The sequence below is a fragment of the Lepisosteus oculatus genome, chromosome 1 (genome assembly GCF_040954835.1).
Source record: "Lepisosteus oculatus isolate fLepOcu1 chromosome 1, fLepOcu1.hap2, whole genome shotgun sequence".
Taxonomy (NCBI): domain Eukaryota; kingdom Metazoa; phylum Chordata; class Actinopteri; order Semionotiformes; family Lepisosteidae; genus Lepisosteus; species Lepisosteus oculatus.
In genome coordinates this window covers 67,398,156-67,421,945 of record NC_090696.1, presented here as the reverse complement: position 1 = coordinate 67,421,945, position 23,790 = coordinate 67,398,156, and the positions used below count along the sequence as shown (strand labels likewise).

Genomic DNA, 23,790 nt, shown 5'->3' with positions numbered 1-23,790 from the left:
GATCCCCCGGATCTGGACTACACTCTGGAACCAATCATCTCATCTAACGGAATCCTCGGGGCGATCCACTGCTCTATTGAGGATCAGATCAGACGTGCCCCTAAAGGAGCTATAGTTCCTTCGTGCTGCCCCCCGGATAAGCTTTTTGTACCGGACAACTTGCGTTCTGCGGTCCTGCAATGGGGGCATGACTCCCGGTTTGCAGGCCATCCCGGGTGCAGACGCACTCTGGAACTACTCGCCAGAGATTTCTGGTGGCCTTCCATGCGATTAGTTGCTGCAAAGTACGTCCGAGCTTGTGCCAGGAGAAAGACTCCGCGTGCCAAGAAGACCGGTCTCCTTCACCCTCTTCCGATCCCACACCGCCCTTGGTCCCACATAGCTGTGGACTATATTACGGACCTTCCTAGCAGTCAAGGTCATCCGGTGATCTTGGTGATCTCTGATTACAATTTGCCTTTTGCCTTTTGACCACGACCTTGCCTCTCGTTTTTGGATTGTTCGCCTGCCTCATCTATTAGCCGTGCCTGCGTTTGCACAGGATCCGTGTATCTTCCCACCAGGGATTCCTAACAGATTCTGTATATGAGTATTGTTACAGTACATTTCTTATCCTTTATTTCCACGCCATCCAAGAATAAAACAGTTGTAAGACCAGAAAGGAAGTCAGTCCTGAAAGCGCTTTGATTTGCTTTTTAACAAGCTCACTCCACCTTCTGGAATGGCATCAAAAACTATTGCATATTCCTTAGGGGTGACAGGGAACTGAAATCTCTCCAGGAATTCAGGATAAGGAAACAATCTACCGTCTTCATTCAACAGTTGAGCCACTAAATACATTTATTTTTAAACTTGAAGTCTTGATTATTCCAAATGTAATATGTATGTGGTGAACAACTGTGTTTGCATAATAAAGTCCAGTATAATGATACTTGCTTATGAAAATTAGATAACTTAATTGGGATTTTTTTTTATATCAAAGTTACATTTTAACAAAAAGTCAAGATCCCCACATTCTGAAAAATTATGCTTGGAATAAAAATCCAAATATTAGATATTATTCATATATTTCCTATTCCAATTAATTTTAAATGTTAGATTTGACATATATAAAAGTCTATAACATTCATCCCACCTTGGTTTTTTGGTTTACTCAGAAGGTGTTTTCAAATATAATGAGGTTTACTCTTCCAAATAAAGTTGTATAATTTAAAAATCTAAAGACAGAACAGTCATGAAATCATTAAAACACATCAAGATGCCAGTAAAAAATTGACAGTAGGCCAGCGACATCTTTTCAGGTGCTGCAGTACTCATTCAGGCAGGGTAGAAAGTTTTCGCCAACCAGCAGGGGTTAAACACGTGGCTTCCTCCGCGGCTCTCGTCCTTGTTGGGCTCATACACTGCCGGGCTTAGTATGGGAGGTGTATCCAGGAGCACTGTGGCATACAGTACATTCAAGACAAACTTTCAGTTCCTCCTCCGGGTCTCTAAGGCTTTATACAGCAGTATACAAAGAAAACAAACAGCAACGATACCAATGATGACGACGACAAGGACTTGGAAATGCAGAATGTTCTGAGGAGAATGTGAGTTACCTGTAGGAAAAGAAATCACCTCATGAGCTTAGAAATAGTACAAATGTGAAGAAACAAAAAACACTAACGCTGAAACAATACAATGTTGTATGAAACTCTCTATTATCAGAAAGCAGTTTACCCTTTGTAAGGGTTGCAGTAACCCAGAGCCTATCCCGGTCGAACAGGGAACAAGGCAAGACTAATCCCTGGACCGGACACATTTCCATACACAAATACAAGCACGCAGGCTGCAATTTATAGTAAAAAAAAAAATGTTTTTGTAAACAATAATCTCCTCCACACTAAGTGAGATTGCCAACAAAGTGACATGCTTTTTCCTATATTTCGTTCATCTCATGCATTGCCTTTTCCAGGTCAGAGGTCAGATCATTACTGCCCACGTGTTGTTGGCCTTGTGCTTATCCATGTTAAATGTCATTTGCTAGGTGTTTGCCTAGATCTTAAGAGTGTCTAGGGTCTTTGGTATTGCTTGTGCTGCTGACACTGTATTTGCATATGTTTGCATTACCTATAACTGCATCAAGACTACACCAGAGACTAGATCCTTGGCACAGATTAGGAAAAGAAGCAATGCAAGAACCAATACCTGTCGTACCCCACTAACACTCTCACTCCAGTCTTGGTTAACAACTGTTTTCAAGGTGGTGACCAGGTGCAAATGAAACAGTGACACTAAGCCATGCAGGAATCATACATTAGAGGACTGGAACTGCCTTCGTCTGAATTAGATATTGCTGACTTCTTAACACACCTACTGTACCTGAAACTGTGCTCAATTTAGTCCAATGCCCAGGGTTCTTAAGGTAGGATTATGACACTTACTATGTTAAAGTACAAACAGAATTAACGGCAAGTTAAAGAAATACATTTACATACAGTATATGCTAAATGGAAGAGGTGTTAGTGGGGCCAGCAGGGGGCGCTCACCCTGCGATCCATGTGGGTCCTAATGCCCCAGTATAGTGACGGGGACACTATACTGTAAACAGGTGCCGTCCTTCGGATGAGACTTAAACCGAGGTCCTGACTCTCTGTGGTCATTAAAAATCCCAGGGCGTTTCTCGAAAAGAGTAGGGGTGTAACCCCAGCTTCCTGGCCAAATTTCCCATTGGCCCTTACCAATCATGGCCTCCTAATAATCCCCCTCTATGAATTGGCTACATTACTCTGCTCTCCTCCCTACTGATAGCTGATGTGTGGTGAGCATTCTGGCACACTATGGCTGCCGTCGCATCATCCAGGTGGGGCTGCACATTGGTGGTGGAGAGGAGTCCCCATTACCTGTAAAGCGCTTTGAGTGGAGTGTCCAGAAAAGCGCTATATAAGTGTAAGCAATTATTATTATAAATATAAATTAAGATGATGATAATAATTCAGAAGACTTACTTTTAACATCCACATTGCACGCCCAGACAACTTCTTTGTCCAAGTTCCTCGCTATGTACAAGCCAGTGTCACTGACCGTTAAATCATTCAACCAGAACTCTGCAGTAGATGAATTGTATCCACAACGGTCAGTAAATCGACCAGTACAGTCTGATGTGTTATGATCTACAGTCATTACAAGAACATCTGTCTCTGTTCCCGGGCATCTCAAACGCAGCCTTAAGAGATGCACTGTGTTTTTGAGAGTGTGTCTCAGAGTTTCCCCTTGCACGAGGACAACACCTGTGGAAGAGAAGAAAAACTCAGGAAAAATTGTAACTACTATATGGTTGAAAAGAGCTGACATTTTAAAGAATGTTTTTTATACTTGCTGATGAAACAAACCAACACTAATGTAGACAACAACTCAAATAGTCAATGTAATTCTAACTGCAGTCAAGATTGAGTCAGATAAGAAGAGATCACTGAAACAGTACACATAGAAATTGCAATGGCTGCAATGATAGGTGAACAGAAAGAAAGAAATGAATGCAGTGATTCAACGACAGCATGTACAGTATATACACAAGATAACACAATACAGTACATAGGTTCCCTGGTGTCTTTCCTTACTCCCCCATCCTCCATGAGAAAGTCACCTATCCTGGTGAGGGGTGTTACAAAGCCGGAGTCAATCCTGAAAGCTCAGGGCATAAGGCATGGAGAGCACATGACTGAGTCTCATTTTCAACATTACCCTGTCGGTCTTGCCTGGCACAGGTTCCATTAAAGTGGCCAGCAATCCAAACAGAAAAATGTAAAAAAAAAACGACTGCACGGCCCTCTCCCAACAATATAATTCAATACAAGCTTGACATAAATGACAAACTCGGTGCAGATGACATTAACCACAACCTGAACGTACTGTACATTTCAAACTGAAATCAAAGAAGGAGAGTTCCCTGCTGTTCATGTGACTTACCTTCCACGCTGACATATCCGGTCCAAACAACTTCATCGCTTGAGTTTCGGAGCAGAAGATGGCCAGTGTCGGCAGCTGTCAGATTCAGCAGTCGCAGCTCTGAGGTACTCGAGTTCAATTCACAGCGGTCTTCAAACTGCCCCACGCAAGTCACCTGGTTATCGACTAAAGTCACAACAAGGCTCTCCTCTTTCTCTTCAGGTCTCCTCCATGTCAGCTGTGAGTTGGGATCGATTCTCGGCAGAACCTGTTGCAGAGTATCTCCAGGCTTTTTAAAAAACACACCTGGGAAAAAAAACAACAACACAAAATGACAAAATGGTTTGAATACACTAAGGCAAAGGGAGAGGAGAGGCATTTCCTCACAACTGGCAGCCCACTGAAGCTCAGCAGGTGTGAGCCTGGTCAGTACCTGAATGGAAGACCTTCTGGGAAAAACTAAGGTTGCTGCTGGAAGAGGTGTTAGTGGGACCAGCAGGGGGCGCTCACCCTGCGGTCTGTGTGGGTCCTAATGCCCTAGTGTAGTGACAAGGACACTATACTGTAAAAAGGCGCCATCCTTTGAATGAGACATAAAACCCAGGTCCTGACTCTCTGTGGTTATTAAAAAAATCCCAGGGTGTCTCTTGAAAAGGTGTAAACCTGGTGTCCTGGCCAAATTTCCCATTGGCCCTTAGCAATCATGGCCTCCTAATAATCCCCATCTATGAATTGGCTTCATTACTCCATTCTCCTTCCCATTGATATCTGATGTGTGGTGAGGAGCGTTCTGGCGCACTATGGCTGCCGTCGCATCATCCAGGTGGGGCTGCACATTGGTGGTGGTGGAGGGGATCCCCATTACCTGTAAAGTGCTTTGAGTGGAGTGTCCAGAAAAAGCACTATATAAGTGTAAGCAATTCTTAACACCTAAGAAACAGAATTTAATAAACAGGGAATTCTACAAGTGATAAGAAGCCCTCTACATAATAAGTAAGATTCTCCTACATATTTCAGTATTCAGAAGTCATAGAACCCAATTTTATGAACTAGTTGACATTAAATGCGTCAATCCTGAAATACGCGCTAAACTCAACGCTAGGACAGTCACTTTCAACTCTGGAATCATGCACAAGTACAAAAAAAATCCAGATCTGACCTCAGAAAAGCCATTAAAAGAGGTAAATACAACTATAGAGAGAAACTGGATCATACTATCACGATGACCGAGACACCCGGAATATGGGAAACGGAATTCGCACCATCACAGACTACAAAGCGCCTTTCTCTCCGCTGAACTAAACTCATTCTATGCTCGGTTCGAAGTCCCTAACACAGACGCAGCTAAGAAAATCCCAGTAAACCAGGAGAGATACCCCCTGTCTGTCTCCAGAGCGGACGTGTACACAGTTTTTAGGAAGACAAAGCCCCGCAAAGCTCCTGACCCAGGCGCTATCCCTGGCCGTGTCCTGAAGGCTTGCGCAGACCTGCTGTCACGGACATATTCAGTCTTTCTCATACTCAATACCCAGTCCCCTCCTGCTTCAGGAAAACCACATTCTTCAGATCCGCAAGAAAACCAGAGTTAGCCGTCTGAATGACTACCGCCCACATCACCTCTTCACTGCCTGACACCTTGGACCCACTGCAAGTTGCAAACCGACAGAACAGCCATCGCCACTGCCCTGCACACTACCCTCTCACACCTAGACAAGAAAGGAGCGTATGTGAGAATGCCGATTGTTGAGAAGCAGCAGAGGTATTGACTCTATAGAGTCTGTGCAAACTGTACCTGTTTTATGACCTGTTGTTCGTTTTTCTGATTGATTTGTGTGTGAATGTGAATATGTGAATATTCCTCCTCGCACAGTTCATTACCATTTCGAAGAGTTCTGTCTATTTGACAGTATTGGTCAGATATTGTAAAATTAACCAAAAAATTAAACGTTTTATGAAACAAGACCATTTTCACAAGTCTGTTTCCCTTGCGAAGATACGGACATACGAAGACTCGTGCGTGGTCACCAAAATGGCATAAAAACGGCAAAGTGGAGGCTGTGAAAACATTCACAATGTACTTTTTACATAAAGCAAATGTTCTCGCAACTCTAGGAGGTTTCGTGAAAACGCTACAGGTGTGCCAAAATCGTGTTTCTACTCACCGTCTTCTCCACTGTCTCCTTTCACAAACTTCATTATGTCGTGTAGTAGAATTTTTTATTTACTATAAAACGATTCTCAGCATAAAAACAGCGGTGAGAAGTGCCCGGTTTCTGCTGTCACCGGTTTTGTCATTTTGTGAAGTGCAAGAAAACTAGGATTTCGCGGGACCAGGTAAGAGCCGGAACGGCGGAGTAAGACTCTGGGGAAATTGAATTGCTCAAAGCAGATTTGTCCCAGTATTTAAAAAACGTGACACAAAATCATTTCACTTTTTCCAAGATACGTACTTAGACAAAGGAGGCTGTCTATTTGAATGAAAGACGTTTTCGCCGCCCGACCTACCTCCACCCGTGCTCGAAGCTGCAGTCTGGAAGCCTAGGGATAGGACACACAGCAGCAGGCAGAGCTCCACGGCGGTCTTCATTTCGCGACGATTATCTAGTCCCTGGGTAGCCGGTCCCAGTTTAATCTGCTTTGTGGAATTTAAAATGTTGCTGTAGAGGTTTCTTTTCTCTTTTCAGAATGCTGCAGCTACCGGCAGGCGTATCGCTGCGGGGCAAAATACTCCGCAGATACACCGAAGTAAAGCGAGACGCACCGTAACACCTACTGCGTGTGTGAAATGAAAAGACTTGAGGACAAGCGACTCACTAGAGACTAGAGCCCCTCCCACCAGAGGCAAACTTAATTTTGTTCCGCTTAGGCTCTGGGCTTTGTGGCAAGTAACCAAACCTTCTGTATATATATATTAAACGTATAAAGAATTTACAAATACAACTACAACCAGTGGATCAAAAAACAGATACAAGAGAAAAAACATTTAACCGCCAGAGGTAATGAAGTAACTTATGTGATCAAATTGTATTTTTTACATATATCATATGTTTTCCTTGCTTTATTATTTCTCAATTTTTTTATAGAATTGAAATAGTGTTTCAGCTCCTCCTCAAAGTTTTAAAAAGGGGAGTATCATTAAACCATTTTGATTTATGGATGTGAAATTTACCCAGAATGACTAATAAATTGACTAGAAATAAATGCTCTTTTTCCACATTTTCTATTAAACAGTACAATCAAATATCAAAATCCTTAAATCTAAAAAACACCTTTAACTGCCTGCAAACAAAACTCTGCATGTCTGTCCAAAACAACTTCACAAACCTCCACCTCACAAATAAATGCACCAAAGATTCCCTTTCAGCCCGACAAAAAACACACAGATCATCCTGCTCATGCTTAAATGTAGAGAGCACTCATTTAACTGGATGAAACTTCTGAACAATTTTAAACTATCTCTTTAACTTTATTTGTAATACGATATCAGGAGTTGTCCAAACTAATTTCCAGTTTATATTTTCAAACATTGCATTCCAAAAAGATAAACAAGAAGGGATAAGATGGGGTTTACAAAGATTCTGTCATGACCACCAGGCAGTCAAGACCAACTCGTAAGCGAGCTAATCAGCCCCAGCAGCGGGCGATTATTAACAAACGCCGCCGCACGAGTTAAACCACCTGCTCACATTCCACCATGCGCAGAGCTACTTACAGTATACATGCTTCCCGCTGCTCGGTATTGGGTTTACTCCGTGAGAGATCTACCTGTCGTTTTGTCGTCCGCTTTGCCTTTTGCGGCTTTTTGTTTTTTTTTTTTGTCGTCCGCTTTGCCTTTTGCGGCTTGTATCTTCCCACCAGGGATTCCTAACAGAATACCGACCCAACAGATGGATCCCGCGGACGCACAAGCCTTTCGTTCACTTCTCAATCGCCATTCCCAAGCTCTCAACCAGCTTCAATCTTCGCTCCACATTCTCTCCAACCACGTCGCTAGCCTTCCGCCCTCCCCTGTCCCTTCGCCTCCAGCCCAGCCCACTTCCGTAAGCTCACCGTTTGTTCTCCCGGAAAGATATGACGGCAACGCCGCGGGCTGTAGGGGTTTTATTGCGCAATGCTCCTTGGCTTTCCAGTTGCATCCTGAGCACTTCCTTTTTTTTTCTCCCCGGGAACAGATCGGTTACACCCTTTCCTTGATCACTGGTAAGGCTCTGGACTGGGCAGCTGTGGTGCTTGCTAGGGGAGATTTTCAGTTTGCTGATTTTCCAGCTTTTTGCAGACCGGCTGCAGGCACGTTTTTCTCCAGTCAACCCGGACCTGACTCATCTTTGGCTCGCCTCGCTTCGTCAGGGTGATGGATCTCTGAATGATTATGTGGCTGAATTCCAAGCCCTCACCACGGAGTCTGACTGGAACCCTGAAGCCCTGATTTGCCTTTTTTTCTAAGGGTCTCTCTGAAGATCTAAAGGACCACCTGGTGCTCTTGCCACTTCACAACTGCTCTCTCGAATCGGCAATCGCTCAGGTGGTTGAACTGGACACCCGCATTCGGCTGCGGAGAGCCGAGACTCATGATGGAAGCAGTCTGGGCCATCCTGAAGGTACTACCTCCACGGTGCCCACTCTGCATCATGCACCCCTTTCCTCGGAGGAAAAGGAAAGGCGCTGTCAGGAGGGACTGTCTCTATTGCTCTGCACCTGATCACCTCTCTGCTTGTCCCTTGAGACCCCCGTATCCTTCTCGAACCCTTCCGCAGCCTACTGTTAGAGTCAGTAGTACCGTTTTTTCTCAAACCTCGTCTGGCCCTTTATTCCCAGCTGAAATTTCTTGGACTGACTTACACCTTCCCCTTTTGGTTTCTGTTGACTCGGGGGGCAGCGGGGAACTTTATAGACGCCACTTTTGCTAAGAAGTGGGATATTCCCCTGGCTCCGGTCTCGCCCCCGATCTGTATTCAAGCTCTGGATGGATCCCTGATTGCACCTGGACGGATTACCTGGCAAACCGTCCCTCTCTCCGTCTAACAGTTGGTGCTACTCATGTTGAGGAAATTTCACTCCTTCTCCTGGACTCGCCTGCCTACCCGGTAATCCTGGGTCTTCCCTGGCTCAAGAAGCACGATCCCCACATCTCCTGGGACAAGAACGAGCTCATTGCCTGGAGCCAATCCTGTCATGTCAGCCAGTTAAGGTTGCTGCTGCAGTAACCTCTAGGGAGGAGCACTCTACCATCCCGCCCCAATACAGGCATCTGAAACAAGCCTTTGATAAGCAGAAGGCTCTTTTGCTTCCACCTCACCGTACCTGTGACTGTGCTATAGAGTTGCTCCCAGCCAAAGGACGGATCTACCCTCTCACTCAGGCAGAGAATCAGGCTTTGCAAGATTATATTAAGGAGGCTCTGGAGTCAGGATTCATTCGTCCCTCCTCTTCTCCAGCCTGTGCGGGTTTCTTCTGTATTGGAAAGAAGGACGGCTCCTTGCGGCCGTATATTGATTACAGAGGACTGAACTCCATTACGGTCAAACATCGTTACCCCCTGCCTTTAATTCCAGCCGTTTTGGAGTCCGTACGGGGAGCCTCCATCTTCTCGAAGTTAAATCTACGGGGGGCTTGCAACCTAATCAGGATACGTGAAGGGCATGAGTGGAAGACGGCCTTTATGACCACCCATGGACATTATGAATAGCAGGTGATGCCTTTTGGTCTTGTTAATGCCCCGGCGGTCTTCCAGTCATTCATGAATGACATTTTTAGGGACATTATTGGGGAATTTTGTTTTGGTTTACCTGGATGATATCCTCATCTCTTCTGCCAACCCTAGGGATCATGTCCACCATGTCCAGGAGGTCCTGACTATACTCATTAACAACAAACTCTACGCCAGGCTTGAGAAGTGCGTTTTTCACGCCTCTAAAATTCACTTTCTGGGTTACATCATTTCCCCCCTTGGTGTAGAGATGGATTCTGCCGAGGTGGCAGCCATCAATGACTGGCCAGCCCCTCGTAACTTAAAGCAAATTCAACGTTTTCTAGGTTTTGCCAACTTCTATAGACGTTTCATCCGGAACTTTAGCTCTGTCGTGGCGCCTATCACAGCACTAACCCGCAATCGACCAGGCTTGGGTAAATGGAACCCGGAGGCTAACTTGGCTTTTTTACGCTTAAAACAACTCTTCAGTTCGGCGCCACTTCTACGACACCCGGATCCCTCTCAGCCATTCATGGTGGAGGTTGACGTCTCAGCCTAGGGGGTTGGGGCAGTCCTCTCCCAGCGCCACGGGGATAAGCACATTCCACATCCCTGTGCCTTCTTTTCGAGGAAGCTCTCCCCTGCCGAGGTTAATTATGATGTCGTCAATCGTGAACTCCTAGCTATCAAGCTGGCCCTGGAGGAATGGAAACACTGGTTGGAGGGGGCTCATCACCCCTTTGTCATTATCATGGACCATAAGAACCTGGCCTACATTCAGTCGGCCAAACGCCTCAATTCCCGTCAGGCCCGTTGGTCACTTTAATTTTGTTATCGCCTATACGCCTGGCTCTAAGAATGGGAGGGCTGATGCTCTCTCTCTCGGCTCCATGATCTCCCGGATCTGGACAACACTCTGGAACCAATCATCTCATCTAACGGAATCCTCGGGGCGATCCACTGCTCTATTGAAGATCAGATCAGACGTGCCCTCAAGGGAGCTATAGTTCCTGTGTGCTGCCCCCCGGATAAGCTTTTTGTACCGGACAACTTGCGTTCTGCGGTTCTGCAATGGGGGCATGACTCCCGGTTTGCAGGCCATCCCGGGTGCAGATGCACTCTGGAACTACTCACCAGAGATTTCTGGTGGCCTTCATGCGATCAGATGCTGCAGATTATGTCCGAGCTTGCCCGGTCTGTGCCAGGAGCAAGACTCCGTGTGCCAAGAAGACCGGTCTCCTTCACCCTCTTCCGATCCCACGCTGCCCTTGGTCCCACATAGCTGTGGACTTCATTATGGACCTTCCTAGCAGTCAAGGTCATACGGTAATCTTGGTGATCTCTGATCGTTTTTCCAAGGTAGCCCAGGAAATGGTGTCACTGTTTGTGCAACAGGTATTTTTTAGGATACATGAGTTGCCCGACGATGTGGTCTCAGACAGGGGACCTCAATTTCTCGGTCTTTTGGAAAGCGTTCTGCCAAGTTTTAGGGACCCATGTATCTCTGACTTCGGGTTATCATCCTGAGGCCAAGGGTCAGGTGGAACGGACCAACCAAAGCCTCCTTAACTTTTTGAGAGCCTTCACCTCCAACTCGCAGGATGACTGGTCATCGCTACTTCCCTGGGCAGAGCATGCCCATAATTCTCTTACCTCCTCCTCCACAGGTCTCTCTCACTTCCTCTGTTCTCTAGGTTATCAACCCACTCTCATTCCTGTCACCCCTCCGGACACGGCTGTGCCGTCGGTGTGTCAATATATTTCCAAGCTGCGGAGGACCTGGAGAATGGTGAGGACAGCTCTCACCAAGTCAACCCAGTGCCAGGCCAAATTCGCAAACCGACACCGCAGACCAGCCCCCTGTTTTTGCAGAGGCCAGTTTGTTTGGCTATCAACAAGGAACCTACCTCTACACCTGCCTTCCAAGAAGCTCGGGCCTAGGTATATCGGCCCCTTCAGGATACTCTCCCGGATCACCCCAGTTACCTTCCGTCTTGCACTTCCACCCTTAAAATCCACCTGTCTTTCCACGTCTCCCTCCTGAAACCCTTCTCCCGCTCACCTCTTGCGGCTCCCCAACATCGCCCGCCACCCCCGTGTCCCATTCTGGGGCACCAGGCATATACAGTCCACAAGATCCTCGACTCTAGATGGAACCGCGGTACCCTTCAGTATCTGGTTGACTGGGACGGCTATGGCCCTGAAGAAAGATCTTGGGTTCCGGAGAAGGATATTTTGGACCCTACACTAATCGGAGACTTCCACAGGGATTATCCTGATCGGCCGTGAAGGGGGGGGTACTGTCACGACCACCAGGCAGTCAAGACCAACTCGTAAGCGAGCGAATCAGCCCCAGCAGCAGGTGATTATTAACAAACGCCGCTGCACGAGTTAAACCACCTGCTCACATTCCACCGTGCGGTGCGCAGTGCTACTTATACCATCTTTACCTGCTTCCCGCTGCTCGGTATTGAGTCTACTCCTTGAGAGCTCTACCTGGCGTTTTTTCTGGTTATTGGACTCCCCTTCTGCCTTTTCGACTTTGCACCTCGCCTCTCGCCTCGGACTGTTTGCTACCGGAGATCTCCTTGGGTTACGATTTGCCTTTCGCCTTTTGACCACGACCTTGCCTCTCGTTTTTGGATTGTTCGCCTGCCTCATCTATTACCCGTGCCTGCGGCTGCACAGGATCCGTGTATCTTCCCACCAGGCATTCCTAATAGATTCTGTATATGAGTATTGTTACAGTACATTTCTTATCCTTTATTTCCACGCCATCCAAGAATAAATCAGTTGTAAGACCAGAAAGGAAGTCAGTCCTGAAAGCGCTTTAATTTGCTTTTTAACAAGCTCACTCCACCTTCTGGAATGGCATCAAAAACTATTGCATATTCCTTAGGGGTGACAGGGAACTGAAATCTCTCCAGGAATTCAGGATAAGGAAACAATCTACCGTCTTCATTCAACAGTTGAGCCACTAAATACATTTATTTTTAAACCTGAAGTCTTGATTATTCCAAATGTAATATGTATGTGGTGAACAACTGTGTTTGCATAATAAAGTCCAGTATAATGATACTTGCTTATGAAAATTAGACAACTTAATTGGGATTTTTTTTATATCAAAGTTACATTTTAACAAAAAGTCAAGATCCCCAACATTCTGAAAAATTATGCTTGGAATAAAAATCCAAATATGAGATATTATTCATATTTCCTATTCCAATTAATTTTAAATGTTAGATTTGACATAAAAGTCTATAACATTCATGCCACCTTGGTTTTTTGGTTTACTCAGAAGGTGTTTTCGAATATAATGAGGTTTACTCTTCCAAATAAAGTTGTATAATTTAAAAATCTAAAGACAGAACAGTCATTAAAACACATCAAGATGCCAATAAAAAATTGACAGTAGGCCAGTGACATCTTTTCAGGTGCTGCAGTACTCATTCAGGCAGGGTAGAAAGTTTTCGCCAACCAGCAGGGGTTAAACACGTGGCTTCCTCCACGGCTCTAGTCCTTGTTGGGCTCATACACTGCCGGGCTTAGTATGGGAGGTGTATCCAGGAGCACCGTGGCATACAGTACATTCAAGACACACGTTCAGTTCCTCCTCCGGGTCTCTAAGGCTTTATACAGCAGTATACAAAGAAAACACACAGCAACGATACCAATGATGATGACAAGGTCTTGGAAATGCAGAATGTTCTGAGGAGAATGTGAGTTACCTGTAGGAAAAGAAATCACCTCATGAGCTTAGAAATAGTACAAATGTGAAGAAACAAAAAACACTAACGCTGAAACAATACAATGTTGTATGAAACTCTCTATTATCAGAAAGCAGTTTACCCTTTGTAAGGGTTGCAGTAACCCAGAGCCTATCCCGGTCGAACAGGGAACAAGGAAAGACTAATCCCTGGACCGGACACATTTCCATACACAAATACAAGCACACAGGCTGCAATTTATAGTAAAAAAAAAAAGTTTTTGTAAACAATAATCTCCTCCACACTAAGTGAGGTTGCCAACAAAGTGACATGCATTGCCTTTTCCAGGTCAGAGGTCAGATCATTACTGCCCACGTGTTGTTGGCCTTGTGCTTATCCATGTTAAATGTCATTTGCTAGGTGTTTGCCTAGATCCTAACAGGGTCTAGGGTCTTTGGTATTGCTTGTGCTGCTGACACTGTATTAGCATATGTTTGCATTACCTATAAATGCATCAAGACTACACCAGAGACTAGATCCTTGGCACAGATTAGGAAAAGAAGCAATGCAAGAACCAATACCTGTCGTACCCCACTAACAGTCTCACTCCAGTCTTGGTTAACAACTGTTTTCAAGGTGGTGACCAGGTGCAAATGAAACAGTGACACTAAACCATGCAGGAATCATACATTAGAGGACTGGAACTGCCTTCGTCTGAATTAGATATTGCTGACTTCTTAACACACCTACTGTACCTGAAACTGTGATCAATTTAGTCCAATGCCCAGGGTTCTTAAGGTAGGATTATGACATTTACTATGTTAAAGTACAAACAGAATTAACGGCAAGTTAAAGAAATACATTTACATACAGTATATGCTAAATGGAAGAGGTGTTAGTGGGGCCAGCAGGGGGCGCTCACCCTGCGGTCCATGTGGGTCCTAATGCCCCAGTATAGTGACGGGGACACTATACTGTAAACAGGTGCCGTCCTTCGGATGAGACGTAAAACCGAAGTCCTGACTCTCTGTGGTCATTAAAAATCCCAGGGCATTTCTCGAAAAGAGTAGGGGTGTAACCCCGGCGTCCTGGCCAAATTTCCCATTGGCCCTTACCAATCATGGCCTCCTAATAATCCCCCTCTATGAATTGGCTACATTACTCTGCTCTCCTCCCTACTGATAGCTGATGTGTGGTGAGCGTTCTGGCACACTATGGCTGCCGTCGCATCATCCAGGTGGGGCTGCACATTGATGGTGGAGAGGAGTCCCCATTACCTGTAAAGCGCTTTGAGTGGAGTGTCCAGAAAAGCGCTATATAAGTGTAAGCAATTATTATTATTAATATAAATTAAGATGATGATAATAATTCAGAAGACTTACTTTTAACATCCACATTGCACGCCCAGACAACTTCTTTGTCCAAGTTCCTCGCTATGTACAAGCCAGTGTCACTGACCGTTAAATCATTCAACCAGAACTCTGCAGTAGATGAACTGTATCCACAACGGTCAGTAAATCGACCAGTACAGTCTGATGTGTTATGATCTACAGTCATTACAAGAACATCTGTCTCTGTTCCCGGGCATCTCAAACACAGCCTTAAGAGATGCACTGTGTTTTTGAGAGTGTGTCTCAGAGTTTCCCCTTGCATGAGGACAACACCTGTGGAAGAGGAGAAAAACTCAGGAAAAATTGTAACTACAATATGGTTGAAAAGAGCTGACATTTTAAAGAATGTTTTTAATACTAGCTGATGAAAAAAACCAACACTAATGTAGACAACAACTCAAATAGTCAATGTAATTCTAACTGCAGTCAAGATTGAGTCAGATAAGAAGAGATCACTGAAACTGTACACATACAAATTGCAATGGCTGCAATGATAGGTGAACAGAAAGAAAGAAACGAATGCAGTGATTCAACGACAGCATGTACAGTATATACACAAGATAACACAATACATAGGTTCCCTGGTGTCTTTCCTTACTCCCCCATCCTCAATGAGAAAGTCACCTATCCTGGTGAGGGGTGTTACAAAGCCGGAGTCAATCCTGAAAGCTCAGGGCATAAGGCATGGAGAGCACGACTGAGTCTCATTTTCAACATTACCCTGTCGGTCTTGCCTGGCACAGGTTCCATTAAAGTGGCCAGCAATCCAAACAGAAAAATGTAAAAAAAAAAAAAACGACTGCACGGCCCTCTCCCAACAATATAATTCAATACAAGCTTGACATAAATGACAAACTCGGTGCAGATGACATTAACCACAACCTGAACATACTGTACATTTCAAACTGAAATCAAAGAAGGAGAGTTCCCTGCTGTTCATGTGACTTACCTTCCACGCTGACATATCCGGTCCAAACAACTTCATCGCTTGAGTTTCGGAGCAGAAGATGGCCAGTGTCGGCAGCTGTCAGATTCAGCAGTCGCAGCTCTGAGGTACTCGAGTTCAATTCACAGCGGTCTTCAAACTGCCCCACGCAAGTCACCTGGTTATCGACTAAAGTCACAACAAGGCTCTCCTCTTTCTCTTCAGGTCTCCTCCATGTCAGCTGTGAGTTGGGATCGATTCTCGGCAGAACCTGTTGCAGAGTATCTCCAGGCTTTTTAAAAAACACACCTGGGGAAAAAAACAACAACACAAAATGACAAAATGGTTTGAGTACACTAAGGCAAAGGGAGAGGAGAGGCATTTCCTCACAACTGGCAGCCCACTGAAGCTCAGCAGGTGTGAGCCTGGTCAGTACCTGAATGGAAGACCTTCTGGGAAAAACTAAGGTTGCTGCTGGAAGAGGTGTTAGTGGGACCAGCAGGGGGCGCTCACCCTGCGGTCTGTGTGGGTCCTAATGCCCCAGTGTAGTGACAAGGACACTATACTGTAAAAAGGCGCCATCCTTTGAATGAGACGTAAAACCCAGGTCCTGACTCTCTGTGGTTATTTAAAAAATCCCAGGGTGTCTCTTGAAAAGGTGTAACCCCGGTGTCCTGGCCAAATTTCCCATTGGCCCTAAGCAATCATGGCCTCCTAATAATCCCCATCTATGAATTGGCTTCATTACTCCGTTCTCCTTCCCATTGATAGCTGATGTGTGGTGAGGATTCTGGCGCACTATGGCTGCCGTCGCATCATCCAGGTGGGGCTGCACATTGGTGGTGGTGGAGGGGATCCCCATTACCTGTAAAGTGCTTTGAGTGGAGTGTCCAGAAAAAGCACTATATTAGTGTAAGCAATTCTTAACACCTAAGAAACAGAATTTAATAAACAGGGAATTCTACAAGTGATAAGAAGCCCTCTACATAATAAGTAAGATTCTCCTACATATTTCAGTATTCAGAAGTCATAGAACCCAATTTTATGAACTAGTTGACATTAAATGCGTTAATCCTGAAATACGCGCTAAACTCAACGCTAGGACAGTCACTTTCAACACAAGTACAAAAAAAATCCAGATCTGACCTCAGAAAAGCCATTAAAAGAGGTAAATACAACTATAGAGAGAAACTGGATCATACTATCACGATGACCGAGACACCCGGAATATGGGAAACGGAATTCGCACCATCACAGATTACAAAGCGCAACCCAGCAATACGACACAAAACGTCTTTCTCTCCGCTGAACTAAACTCACTCTATGCTCGGTTCGAAGTCCCTAACACAGACGCAGCTAAGAAAATCCCAGTAAACCAGGAGAGATACCCACTGTCTGTCTCCAGAGCGGACGTGTACACAGTTTTTAGGAAGACAAAGCCCCTCAAAGCTCCTGACCCAGGCGCTATCCCTGGCCGTGTCCTGAAGGCTTGCGCAGACCTGCTGTCACGGACATATTCAGTCTTTCTCATACTCAATACCCAGTCCCCTCCTGCTTCAGGAAAACCACATTCTTCAGATCCGCAAGAAAACCAGAGTTAGCCGTCAGACTGACTTCCGTCCCGTTGCAAAGCACACATCACCTCTTCACTGCCTGACACCTTGGACCCACTGCAAGTTGCAAACCGACAGAACAGCCATCGCCACTGCCCTGCACACTACCCTCTCACACCTAGACAAGAAAGGAGCGTATGTGAGAATGCCGATTGTTGAGAAGCAGCAGAGGTATTGACTCTATAGAGTCTGTGCAAACTGTACCTGTTTTATGACCTGTTGTTCGTTTTTCTGATTGATTTGTGTGTGAATGTGAATATGTGAATATTCCTCCTCGCACAGTTCATTACCATTTCGAAGAGTTCTGTCTATTTGACAGTATTGGTCAGATATTGTAAAATTAACCAAAAAATTAAACGTTTTATGAAACAAGACCATTTTCACAAGTCTGTTTCCCTTGCGAAGATACGGACATACGAAGACTCGTGCGTGGTCACCAAAATGGCATAAAAACGGCAAAGTGGAGGCTGTGAAAACATTCACAATGTACTTTTTACATAAAGCAAATGTTCTCGCAACTCTAGGAGGTTTCGTGAAAACGCTACAGGTGTGCCAAAATCGTGTTTCTACTCACCGTCTTCTCCACTGTCTCCTTTCACAAACTTCATTATGTCGTGTAGTAGAATTTTTTATTTACTATAAAACGATTCTCAGCATAAAAACAGCGGTGAGAAGTGCCCGGTTTCTGCTGTCAGCGGTTTTGTCATTTTGTGAAGTCCAAGAAAACTAGGATTTCGCGGGACCAGGTAAGAGCCGGAACGGCGGAGTAAGACTCTAGGGAAATTGAATTGCTCAAAGCAGATTTGTCCCAGTATTTAAAAAACGTGACACAAAATCATTTCACTTTTTCCAAGATACGTACTTGGACAAAGGAGGCTGTCTATTTGAATGAAAGACGTTTTCACCGCCCGACCTACCTTCACCCGTGCTCGAAGCTGCCGTCTGGAAGCCTAGGGATAGGGCACACAGCAGCAGGCAGAGCTCCACAGCGGTCTTCATTTCGCGACGATTACCTAGTCCCTGGGTAGCTGGTCCCAGTTTAATCTGCTTTGTGGAATTTAAAATGTTGCTGTAGAGGTTTCTTTTCTCTTTTCAGAATGCTGCGGGGCAAAATACTCCGCAGATACACCGAAGTAAAGCGAGACTGTAAAGCGTACAACCTATGAGTGTGTTAAATGAAGACTCCAGGACAAGTGACTCACCAGACACTAGAGACTAGAGCCCCTCCCACCAGAGGCAAACTTAATTTTGTTCCGCTTAGGCTCTGGGCTTTGTGGCAAGTAACCAAACCTTCTGTATATATATATTAAACGTATAAAGAATTTACAAATACAACTACAACCAGTGGATCAAAAACAGATACAAGAGAAAAAACATTTAACCGCCAGAGGTAATGAAGTAACTTATGTGATCAAATTGTATTTTTTACATATATCATATGTTTTCCTTGCTTTATTATTTCTCAATTTTTTTATAGAATTGAAATAGTGTTTCAGCTCCTCCTCAAAGTTTTAAAAAGGGGAGTATCATTAAACCATTTTGATTTATGGATGTGAAATTTACCCAGAATGACTAATAAATTGACTAGAAATAAATGCTCTTTTTCCACATTTTCTATTAAACATTATACAATCAAATATCAAAATCCTTAAATCTAAAAAACACCTTTAACTGCCTGCAAACAAAACTCTGCATGTCTGTCCAAAACAACTTCACAAACCTCCACCTCACAAATAAATGCACCAAAGATTCCCTTTCAGCCCGACAAAAAACACACAGATCATCCTGCTCATGCTTAAATGTAGAGAGCACTCATTTAACTGGATACAACTTCTGAACAATTTTAAACAATATCTCTTTAACTTTATTTGTAATACGATATCAGGAGTTGTCCAAACTAACTTCCAGTTTATATTTTCAAACATTGCATTCCAAAAAGATAAACAAGAAGGGATAAGATGGGGTTTACAAAGATTCTGTCATGACCACCAGGCAGTCAAGACCAACTCGTAAGCGAGCTAATCAGCCCCAGCAGCGGGCGATTATTAACAAACGCCGCCGCAGGAGTTAAACCACCTGCTCACATTCCACCGTGCGGTGCGCAGTGCTACTTATACCATCTTCACCGGCTTCCCGCTGCTCGGTATTGAGTCTACTACTTGAGAGCTCTACCTGGCGTCTTGCCGCCAAAGTTATAGTACCTTGAAGTTCGAAAACGATTTTGGCACGTCTGTAGCGCTTTCACGAAATCTCTTAGTTACAAAAACGCTTGCTTTGTGTATAAAATACATTGTGGATACTTTCTCAGCCTTGACTTTTTCGTTTTTATGACTTTTTTTTTTACCGAGCACGAATATTCTTTTGTCCAGATCTCCGCAATGGAAGCACAGAACGCCTTCAAACCAAAAGCATTTTAAAGACCACGACTTGTGGATATTTCCACACCCTTTACATCAAACTATCAGTGAGCTAATTATCTTTTTTTAAACCTCCGATTTTTCATCGATGCGTAATTACGCACGAACTGGAACCTGGGGGACCGCTGTATACACAAGTTCACAACGCGAGAAATACTGTTCAACACGGCCTCATGCGAAAAACTCGTATATGACCACAGGAAGCAGAACAGCGCAGTCTCCAATTACCCGGACTGTAAGCACGGGAATAAAGCTTTGATTTCTGAAACCCTTCCTTTACATCCTGTTTTCATTCAGGTAAGGGTCAACTATATTGAAAATACTACTGACAGCAGGAAGATTAAAATATTATTTACTCAGCAGCTTATTAAAAACAGCTCCCATGATGTTCAAACCGACTTTTTTACACAGAACACTGACACAGCTTTGTGTTCTGAATCTCTTTTTCTCGTGCTTTTATTTAATGTGGCACAATGCACTGGGATAGGGGTATTCTGTTCACAAACCAATAGCATTTAAACCACAGCACCCACAATGCTGCAAGTGTTTTGCACACTAAGCAGGTCCTCTGACTTTTCCCAGCTTTGTTTTGGGTTGTGGAACCTTTCTTTATATTTTTTTATGATTTTTTGAAGATAACATTACAGGTAATACACTGGGATAGGTGGGTCGTCTTCGTGGCTCAATAGCATTTCAAATACAACAGCCACACTGCTGAAACCAAGTGTTTTACACACCAGACAGCCCCCAGACCCTTATACAACCTCGCTTTGAGTTGTTTAACATTTCTTTCAAATCACTTGGGTTCATCAATCATTTGATCATTTTTCAGTGTGGAATAAACCTATTACTTGTTCCTTGGAGATTACCATCTGCTGATAAGATATGATCGCTATATTGACCATATACAATTTCTTGCATAAGGAATTCATATTTTGCATACACCGATCCCCCGGAGTCCCAAGTGATTCTGGTTTTGGAAAGCTAAAGGACAATGAGCTTCACGATACCAGGGGGACAGTGGGTGATCAAGTCTCCCCTAAACAATGGATCTTGTCAGATTATGATGTCAGTGCATTTAATATTGTTGTTGAACTCTCTTTAGCCCAAATACAGAGGAGCCCAGACCCCGAATGTTACACATACTGACAGAGAGTGATCTCATTATGTGTGTTTGGATTTTAACAACTATTTTTATTGTTTGCTAGAACCAAAACAATCTATGTTAGACATTTTCATCTTCAGCCAAAAATACAAACCTGTGTACGTAGTGTGGTGCAGGTTCTTGTCCCATCTTGCTCTTGGTCCAGGTTGGAGGGTTACACCGATTCTGAGTCTTGTTAGCTGGTATGGATGGGTTTGGGGGTGTTGATACCAGAGTGGTCCGGGGGTGCAGGTGTCTCGGGGGCATTCTTGTTTTCATTCTTGAGTTCAGGTTGATTCTGTTGGTTCTGTCATGAATCTCCCTCACGCAGGCAAGCGCTCCCGCATTCCCTCGAGCTCTCCCCATACCAAACGTGCACGCGTCAATCAGTCCTCTACTTAAACCCTCTTCTGTCCCCCGGTCATTGCTCACGATTGAGATTCTCTCCCGGAGCTTACCTTCTAACTACGCCTTTGCCTTACTATGACTTCTCCCCTGGACTTCGACCCCGCTTTTCCGACAACCGCTTTAGCCACTCGATTTTGTACCTTCGCCTGTTTTACGCTTTCTCGGATCCTGACCCCAGCCTATCTCTTCGTTTACGCCTGTGCCTACCGACGCAACTTCTACGCCTTCCCGGACTCGGACCCCTACCTATTTACTCCGACTACGCCTGCGTCTCGTGCCAACCCTACCAAGGGCACCGCATTGGATCCCTATCCTCAGCAGTCAGCCCCTGCGTGACAGGTTCTGAGTGTCTTGGTTACATCCGTTTGTGTGTATAGATGAAAAAGCTATTGAAGAGCACCCCCACACCCGTCTCGGTGGAAGTTGCCATGTTCAAAAAATCCTAAGAAGATAATTAAAGTTGCACACAACAAAGCATGACTGTGAAAGGTCAGGAGGCCTGCCTAGTGAGCACAACACTTGATTACGCTGTTCTGCTTCCTATGGTCATATACGGGTTTTTCGCATGAGGCCGTATTGAACAGTATTTCTCGCGTTGTGAACGTGTGCACACAGCGGTCCCCCGGGTTCCAGTTCGTGTGTAATTACGTATCGATGAAAAATCGGAGGTTTAAAAAAAGATAATTAGCTCACTGATAGTTTGATGTAAAGGGTGTGGAAATATCCACAAGTCGTGGTTTTTAAAAATGCGTTTGGTTTGACGGCGTTCTGTGCTTCCATTTGCGAAGATATGGACAAAAGAATATTCGTGCTTGGTCAAAAAAATGTCATAAAAACGAAAAAGTAAAGGCCGAGAAAGCATCCACAATGTATTTTATACACAAAACAAGCATTCTCGCAACTCTAAGAGGTTTCGTGAAAGCGCTACAGGCGTGCCAAAATCTTTTTCGAACTTCAAGCTAACTTTACCCCGGTCTGTCACCGACATATTCAGTCTTTCTCTTACTCAATACCCAGTCCCCTCCCGCTTCAGAAAAACCACATTCTTCCGATCCGCAAGAAAACCAGAGTTAGCCGTCTGAATGACTACCGCCCACATCACCTCTTCACTGCCTGACACCTTGGACCCACTGCAAGTTGCATACCAACAGCCATCGCCACTGCCCTGCACACTACCCTCTCACACCTAGACAAGAAAGGAGCGTATATGAGAATGCCGATTGTTGATTACAGCTCAGCATTCAACACCATGGTACCCTCGCGTTGTCACCAAGATCCGGGACCTACTGTAGGAATGAGCTCCCCTCTCTGCGATTGGATCCTGGACTTTCTGACGGGTCGTCCGCAGGTGGTAAGGGTAGGAACCAATTCATCCTCAGCCCTGACTCTGAATTACTCTTGATTACGAAAGGCTTCGAGACTGCGTACAGGGAGGAGGCTGACAACCTCTCTCTGAACACCAGCAAGACCAAGGAGTTGATCGTGGACTACAGAAAACACCAGAGAGCAGACCACGCTCCCATTTACATCAGCGGCTCTGCAGTGGAGAGGGTCGGCAGTTTTAAATTCCTACAGTAGGTGTTAACATCACAGACGATCTAACCTGATCCCAATACACCAACCGCGTAGCCAAGACAGCACGGCAGCGCCTCCTGTTTGTTAGCAGACTAACTTCTACAGGTGCACCACTGAAGGCATCCTACAGTAATTGGCTGCATCACTGCCTGGTTAAAGCAGTGCGGTGAGTTTTGAAATCGACTTCTGTCATCTCTCTCCTCTCTCGCCTTGCGGGCTTGCGGGAAAAGTGTTTCATTACCGACAGCGACCGGTGTATGCCGTATTGTTGTGCACTTGATACATAAAACAGGATTGATTGATTGACTGCCGGTGCTCACAGCTCAACTTCACTGTGAACCACAGAGGACTGCTCAAATATAAATCAAAGAAAGCGAACGCCTTATCGTATTGTTAATGTTGCGTTTCGATTGGTGCTTGATAATTCCGACATCCTAATACCCGCCTAAGCATTGAGACTGACACTCAATGCTTGCATTTTTGCATTTACACCTGCTGCGTTCTCCCCTAAATTTAACGTATTAAAAAAGCACACCTTTCATCGATTGATGAATTTACCAGTTACACCAGATAGTTAGTTTAGGTTGAATTATTTCAGATCACTAAATGAATTGACGGCGAGATTCTTAGCAGATCCGTAGCGAGTTTTTTTTTATTTTCCTCCTCGCACAGTTCATACCATTTCGAAGAGTTCTGTCTATTTGACAGATGTTGATATGATAGTGTAAAACGTACAAAATGAAACGTTTTATGAAACAAGACCGTAAAGAAATAACTAAACGCCGCGAGACCGACGTTGCCGTAAGAAAAGTAAAAAAAGACAAGCTACTACTCACCGTCTTCTCCACTGTCTCCTTTCACAAACTTCATTATGTCATTTAGTAGAAGTAGTAGAAATAACAGAAAGGTCCACATTCTGTGGTGTTGCTACAGTACTATCGACTTCCAAGCGGAATTTTACTGTGAACTTGTTGCTCCTCCTTGTTGCACGGTG

General features: G+C 44.7%; 2 long non-coding RNA genes across 2 annotated transcripts; both read right to left on the bottom strand.

Annotated features, from left to right (window-relative positions):
• Positions 1 to 1,186: 1,186 nt before the first annotated feature.
• Positions 1,187 to 7,925, bottom strand: LOC138241296 (uncharacterized). The gene is made up of 5 exons (XR_011190524.1): positions 7,640 to 7,925; positions 6,433 to 6,559; positions 3,949 to 4,233; positions 2,988 to 3,269; positions 1,187 to 1,598 (listed from the first exon to the last, which is right to left on the bottom strand). It is a non-coding gene; the product is annotated as an uncharacterized lncRNA (long non-coding RNA).
• A 4,853-nt stretch (positions 7,926 to 12,778) lies between these two features.
• LOC138241294 (uncharacterized) lies at positions 12,779 to 18,404 on the bottom strand. The gene is made up of 4 exons (XR_011190522.1): positions 18,170 to 18,404; positions 15,664 to 15,948; positions 14,706 to 14,987; positions 12,779 to 13,344 (listed from the first exon to the last, which is right to left on the bottom strand). It is a non-coding gene; the product is annotated as an uncharacterized lncRNA (long non-coding RNA).
• Positions 18,405 to 23,790: the final 5,386 nt, after the last annotated feature.